Raw genomic sequence first — 7,500 nt, 5'->3', positions numbered from 1 at the left:
GTGTGTGCGCGCGCGTTGTGCCTGCTGGAGGTCTCCTCCTGCACCTCCTCCCCCCACCTCTCCTCACGTCTTCCTTGTTATATTGGCCCTGGTCCTCAGATCTCTGGTGAATATAATTAACAAACGATGCTGATTCCTCTCCTCCCCTACAGATCTGTCGGCAGACGTTCTCCCATCTCACTCACATCCAGGGAACGTTCCTGTGAGAGCTCATTAGTGTTCTCCAGCGGCAGGTGTACCCGATCGGTTCCAGCTGCCCGATCGGTTCCAATAGCATCTGCACATGCGCGCCCGTTCCATCATTTTGTACGTCAACACCACTTGACAAACTTGATAATGGAACCGATTGGGCACTGACAACCACAAACTCGATACCCGATCCGTTCCGCAATCTGCGAATACGATGTGGCGAACAGCTATTCAGCTAGCTAACGTTAGCTACATATTAGACAGGTTCATAGCAGCTAGTAGCGTGACGGCTATGCAGACTAGTTAAAGCTAGTAACAAGTTCATAGGAGCTTGCTAAGCAGACTAGCTAAACCTGCTAGCTTGGTAACATACTGAGTTCTATGCATAAATCAATCACCTAAAATATATTGATCAAGCCAGGACCAGGCGCGCACCAGGCATGCATACGCAGATGCTATTGGAACCGATCGGGCAGCTAGAACTGATCGGGTACTGACAGTCCCCACCTCTGGTTCGCCCCTGTCTGTCTAGACGGTGGTCTTTCATTCCAAACTGATCCATCTGACAGAGGATCACCTCCTCCTCCACATCCTCCTCCTCTCCCTCCTCCTCTTCCTCCTCTTCCTCCTTTCATGTACACACAGGTACAGTAACAAACACACACCCAACTTATGAACACACATAAACAAACACACACACATGCACATGCAAGCGCATACACACTCACACAAACACAGTTCAAGACCATGCATTCTATTATTCCGGAAAACAATAATTGTCACACATAACAAATGGGATAGAATGTTATAGTGTGATATGTTGTTCTGTTCGCAGTTCCCTGTGGGGTTTCCATAGATAACTGGTTTACACAATTATGTCCACCGCAGCGGGACTCTCTGATAACCACGCAACGCTCACGTCTTCTGATAAATGGCTGTGCCCACGATACCTTCCAGCTCAGCCTGACGCCTGCAGGGCAGTGTTTTAATGCACACATTTAGTCATCACAGTTACCAGGGATGTGTCAACCAGAACCCAGGAAATCCACAGGCTCATGTCCCTTTGTTTCTCCTTTGTTTGTTTGTTTGTTTGTTTGTTTGTCTGTTTGTTTGTTTGTGTTTATCTAATTTACAATGCTCTGTGTGTGTGTGTGTGTGTGTGTGTGTGTGTGTGTGTGTGTCTGTGTGTGTGTGTGTGTCTGCATGATAACCATTCACTGCTTCTAGCGTCATATGGGTTCTCTGTGTACAGGAAAAAATACAAACACCAACTCATATCAAATCCCATCAAACAAATCATATAAACGGGGCATCTGAAAAATTGATGTCCTCTGAGGCGGCCAATGCCTGACAATCAGGGCCCCGCGGGACTCTGGGTGATATTGCGGCCCGCCTCGTGCTGGGGTGTGTAATAGTGTTCCCAAACATAACCTAACCCCAGCATCGGTCAGAGTCCTGCAGGGGCGTTTGGTCACTCTTATCAGCATGTTTCAAATCAGCCAGAGAATTTACAAAAGGCCATAAGCCTCTCTCTCCTTCCCTCCCTCCCTCTTTCTCTGTATTCCTCTCTCATTTTCTCTCTCTCTCCTTTTCTCCCACTCACCCTCTCATCCTCTCTCCCTCTCTTTTCCCCCCTTCACTCTCTCATAACGTGAATACAGAGAGCATGAATTCATCACTAGTTACCTTTATAGATTATCTTGACCAAATAAGGCTCTCTGGCCACCACAGTGTATGTGAATTAATGTTTTATGCTTAAAAGAGCACATTGTGACAGGAAACGTGAATAGATGCTAATCGCCTATTACCTCTCGATTTGTATAGGTTCCATGTTAGCATTAATAGATAGGTAGTCTGTCATTTTGCATTCACTGTGGTGGACAGAGTAGCAGTAAGTGTTCTCTAACAGTGTTGGCACCCTGATTAGGACAAAGGCAGTCTAGCGCTTACTGTAAGTAAATAGCCACGGAGGGGCTGATATTAGACAGGGTTTTTGTCGGTCCTGTGTGGAAAGGGCTAAAGTGCTTAAGTGAGCACCATTTCCATATTTCTTATTCTGTTAATGGAACGCCCTGCCATCACCAAATTACCGCGACACCAGGCTGCCAACAGAGTGGATTAGTTAATGTCCAAAACTGAGGTGTTCCCAAGCCCCCACTGCATTTAATGTGTGTGTGTGTGTGTGTGTGTGTGTGTGTGTGTGTGTGTGTGTGTGCACACAAAATTAGATTTCAGTCACTAATGCAAATGTGTGTGCCCTAAAGCACCTCTTGCTCCAGTTAACACAGTATTGATAATTGCTTGTTTGCAATAAGTATTGACCTAACAGTAGACCTTTGTAACAATTGATAGGACAGATATGTGTTGAAACACACACGCATGCATGCTTACACACACAAACATACAAACCCACCTAACAGGAGATGAAAGAAGGATGGATGTTTCTCTGTTGGAACGGGGCCGGGCCCCCAGGTGGCCCTCTCTCTAAGCCAATCTCTCTAAGCAGCTCTCTGCGTCGGTGCTGACTCTCTGGTTGGACCTATCTGTCTTCCCTCTAAACCCCCAGATCTGCTCCAGAGATGTAATTCCATAAAAGCATGCAATCAATACCCCACAAACTGTACTCTCATTTATCATGTTTGATAAAAGGCAAATAGGAAAACCGGCCTTTGTGTGTGTACGTACAGTATGTGTGTATGTGTGTTTGTGTGTGTGTCTGCGAGTGTAAGTGTGTGTGTGAGTGAGGGTGTGTGTTTTACTTTTGAAATAAATTACAACAAATAGGATCAGGTGAGGGTCAGTGAGTGTCTCTTGTCTAACTCACACACACGCAGGCACGCACGTATGCACGCACACAGCTGGCGGATACTTGAGAACAGGAGCTATGCAGCAGACAACACACCACCTATAGACTCTGCTATCTGCATACTGCAGGGGATACATAGATGGGGACCAGTAGATGGCGATATTTACACCAGCAGTGGCAGTAATCAATTCATATGTGGTGTACAGTGTCAAAAATGAGGAAATATTAATTTCTCAGCTTCTGGAAAGCTTAACGTTTCCAGGAAGATATCAATACAATATCTAGGCAATTGCACACAGACACACAGAGACAGACAAAAGTATACACGCACACACACACACACGCACACACAGACACACACACGCACACCCTGGCTCATTAATTTTCAGTGTAACAGGAATCTATGGCCAAGCTCCGGTATTACAGTAAACGATGACGCATATGTCAAAGCCGTGCTGTCCTTGAAATAGGTACATTTCTGTTCCCAGCTACCAGCTATGGTTCCTAATTCAGCCACCATTCAACTGTAAGCCCTTTTTTCCCAGGCATATAAATTGCTGTAAGCTGCAACTTACACTGAACACATTCAAATATAAACATTTATCTCTCTATGTCCTATGTCTTCCTAATACCCTCCTCTCTCTCTCTCTCTCTCTCTCTCTCTCTCTCTCTCCCCCCCTCTCTCCCACTCTCTCTCTCTCTCCCCCTCTCAGAAGTGAAATTGACTCCTAGCTAGCAGCAAGGTTGAGGTAATAGCTTATTAGTGGCCAATAAACATCAGTCATTTCCGTTTAGATGAGCCTCCAAACTTGTTTCACAATCACCAGGCGAGAAGGAGGGCTAGGGCAGCCTGGGGATCACGGTGCTGCGGTCAGCTGTCCTCATCTAGCCCGTTAAATGACTGAGAGATTGTGCTGAGATGAAGAGAAGAGAGGAATACACACACAGACATGCACACACACACACGCACACACACACAAATGCCACTGAAGAGAGGAGAATCTGTCTGAATACACACACACACACAAACACACACACACACACACAAACACACACACACACACACACAAATGCATGCACACGCACACACACACAGACAGGCATAAGCGACACACAAATTACACACGATCAGTGTATTGTGTGGGAGGTCCTGTCCTTTCCAGAAAGTTCTCAGTCAATCTGGGATGCATGTCACACTTCTGACCATCCACACGACCAGAGGACCGAGCACACCTGCAGCCTCTGGGATGAACAGATGAAATACACCTCAGTCCTGCACATTGACACACTCATCCATCCTTTTAATACCCCCACCCCCTGGAGGAGAGAGAGAGAGAGAGAGAGAGAGAGAGAGAGAATAGAATAGAAAGTTTATTAGACGTGTAACAAGTAAGCTACGCATACAGGAACATTGGGATTCTTGTCATTGCTTGTCCTTACAGTTCCTTATCAGAGCTAATCAGTTCATCATTCCATTCCTATGTACGCTAGACACTTAAAGCCAAGGCAAGTTTATTTGTAGAGCACATTTCAGCCACAGAGCAATTCAAGGTACTTTACATGAGACATTAAAAGCATTACAACAAAATGCAAGACATTATAGACATTTAAAACAAAAAGCAGGACAAATAGAATACAGGAATAAAAGTTACAGTGCAGTATACAGATAAACATAACTCCTCTTAGAAAGCAGTGGCAAAAAGAAAAGTCTTCAGGCTTGTTTTAAAAGAACCAAGAGTTGCAGCAGACCTGCAGTTTTCTGGAAGTTTGTTCCAGATATGTGGGGCATAAAAACTGAACGCTGCTTCTCCATGTTTTGTTTAATCTCTGGGGACAGAAAGCAGGCCTGTGCCAGACAACCTGAGGGGTCTGGATGGTTCATAGCATGTGAGCAGATCAGAAATATATTTTGGCCCTAGACCATTCAGTGCTTTGTAAACCAAGAGCAGTATTTTAAAGTCAATTATTTGACAGACAGGAAGCCAGTGTCAAGACCTTGAAACTAAAGGTTCCCAAACTGGCAATTTATCCGTAGTGTAGCAGTCTATCAGTATCATCCTCATACTTATCCCACCCCATTATGGATGACTGTGTCTGTGTCCATGATATAGGCAGTGCAATTACATAACATTCAAGTATACACTTGTGCAGAGTCAGTTGTTTTGTCTATTGTATAGGCAAGTCACTTATTATCGTAGGCAAGGTGTTCAATTGTTCAAGTGCTGTCAGGTGTTAGTTCAAGTGATCAAGGGTACCGTAGTGCAGAGTGAGTTGGTATCTATTGTCGACAAGGTGAGAGATACAGAGAGAGAGAGAGAGACAGAGAGAGAGAGAGAGAGAGAGACAGAGAGAGAGAGAGAGAGACAGAGAGAGAGAAAACAGAAAAATAAACTAACTGGTTATTAGTGACCTGCCACCCTCCTGGTGTAACGAGGTATCAAAGTAATTAAGAGCGAGTTTACATTTCCCATGCAGGTATAACTTCTACAAATCAGGCACGCACACACGCACACACGCACACTGTGTTGGCAAGAAGAAAATGCAATTATTAATGGCTTCCATTTGTGTAGCTCTGAAAGAAGGTTCAATTCATCCCATTCTTTCTGAGGAAGTGTTTACATTGGCGGCTGAGCAGCGCTGTCGTAATCACGGCCTATTCTGCCGGCTGATCTGAAAGTAAGAAGCCAAAGCGTTCGAATACATCAACAGCCAGCCATTATCGTGTCAGCGCTGAGGCAGAACAACAATCTATTGTATCAAATAAATTAGCAACACGCACCAGAGCTACGTGGGGTTTTATTTGGCGGCGCTTTGAGCTTCTGTGTTGAGCAACGCAGAGGACGGATGGGGAGTGAATTTCCTCGGATGAGGAAATAGCACGCTGTTATGTCTGGTCTGCCGACACCATGTTTTTTTTGTCAACAGCCCCCTAATATTCCTGTCCAGAGATCAATCGATCACATGTGGTGTTTTTTTCCTGGTTGAAATTCCACTAGTCCCTGTGGTGGTCTTTGTAAATGTCAAATGTGTGTGCATATGTGCATGTGTGCCCCTGTGTTTGCCTGTGCATGTGTGTGTGTGTGTGTGTGCTCGTTCGCGCGGGTGGGCGTGCGCGTGACCACCTCCACGGTCAGTTTAACTGACAGCAGAGATCAAGTGACCGCAGACATCAGTGACCACAGACACACCAGTGTGGTCTCGTTTCAAGAGCAGCACAGCTCGCACACTCTGAAGGGAAGAGAGTGGCAGGAGCGTGAGGACGGGAGACCAGGGCTACTCCCACAGAGACCAGGCCCGTCATCCCAGAGACCAGCTGAGAGGAGGAGAGACCAGGCCCGTCAGTGGCAGGAGCGTGAGGACGGGAGACCAGGGCTACTCCCACAGACCAGAGTTTCGCCCTCAGGAAAACAGCTTAGGGTGTACTGTACGCTTTTTGATTGATTGATTGATTGATTTATTGGGTAAAAGTACAAAGAAACAGTACATCCCAGAGGATAGCATGATAAAAGCATACTTAAACACTTGTTTGCAACATGGTCCTCGTTGGTGGACATAACAAAACAAAACAAAACATACACAAGAACATACATAAAACAAACAGGCTTTAACACCGCCACATGCAGTACAACCATCTACGGAGCCGCCATGGTCCCTTGTGGAAACGTCGATCACCAGAAGTGATAGTTGCTCTATTATGAAGCGGATGAGGCTGCCGTCATCACGCTGTACACTCACCGGTTGTGCTTTGGAGTCAGGGTGGCCGGTGAGCTGCAGATGTGCACGATAAACGCTCTCTACGGAGCGGATGTTCCCACACTGCACCATGGGAAATACTTACCTTTGGAAATGAAAACCCAAACAAACAGCGAGAGGTGATTTATCATGAGGAGGACAAGGCGCTCTCTCTCTTTCTCTCTTCTCTCTCTCTCTCTCTCTCTCTCTCTCTCCCCCCCCCGTGTCGTAAACATATAAACTTTCTTCATTCAAGAGGTATCTGACACACAGCTTTGCGTCATTAGAGACAAAACAAGTGTGTGTTTTTGTGCGGCTCTCCGACTGTGACAGAGAGTGTGTTTTATCCAGCGACGGCGCTGAGAGAGAGTGGGACGCCGACATCTGCAAATTGAATTCTGTCCAGAGGCGACATTGATGAAGTGCTTTTCATAGCACGTCTGATTGGGTCCCTCCCTCCCTGTCGGCGCGGGTTACAGCCAGCCCGCCTGTCCCAGCAGGCCACAGCGGAGCGACACCGCTGGAGAAAACGGATTCGCACAACAGTCTTGTTTTACCGGCGGCCGATGAGCCGGAGGGCGAGCCGCTGGCATGCGTGCACGTGTGCAGAGGTGGGGGGTTCGTGTTTAGGTTTGTGCGTCAGTGGATCTGTCTCTCTTCTCTCCCTCTCTCGTTCTGTCTCTCTCTCCCCCCCTCACTCCCTCCCGTCCTACGCTGCCGTGCCTCTGTACTTGGCTGCCCCTCAAGCTAGCTTTTAATAATAGGATGAGGTT

This window comes from Borostomias antarcticus (assembly GCF_949987555.1).
Source record: "Borostomias antarcticus genome assembly, chromosome: 14".
Lineage (NCBI taxonomy): Eukaryota > Metazoa > Chordata > Actinopteri > Stomiiformes > Stomiidae > Borostomias > Borostomias antarcticus.
Note: the sequence above shows the minus strand (reverse complement) of the source record.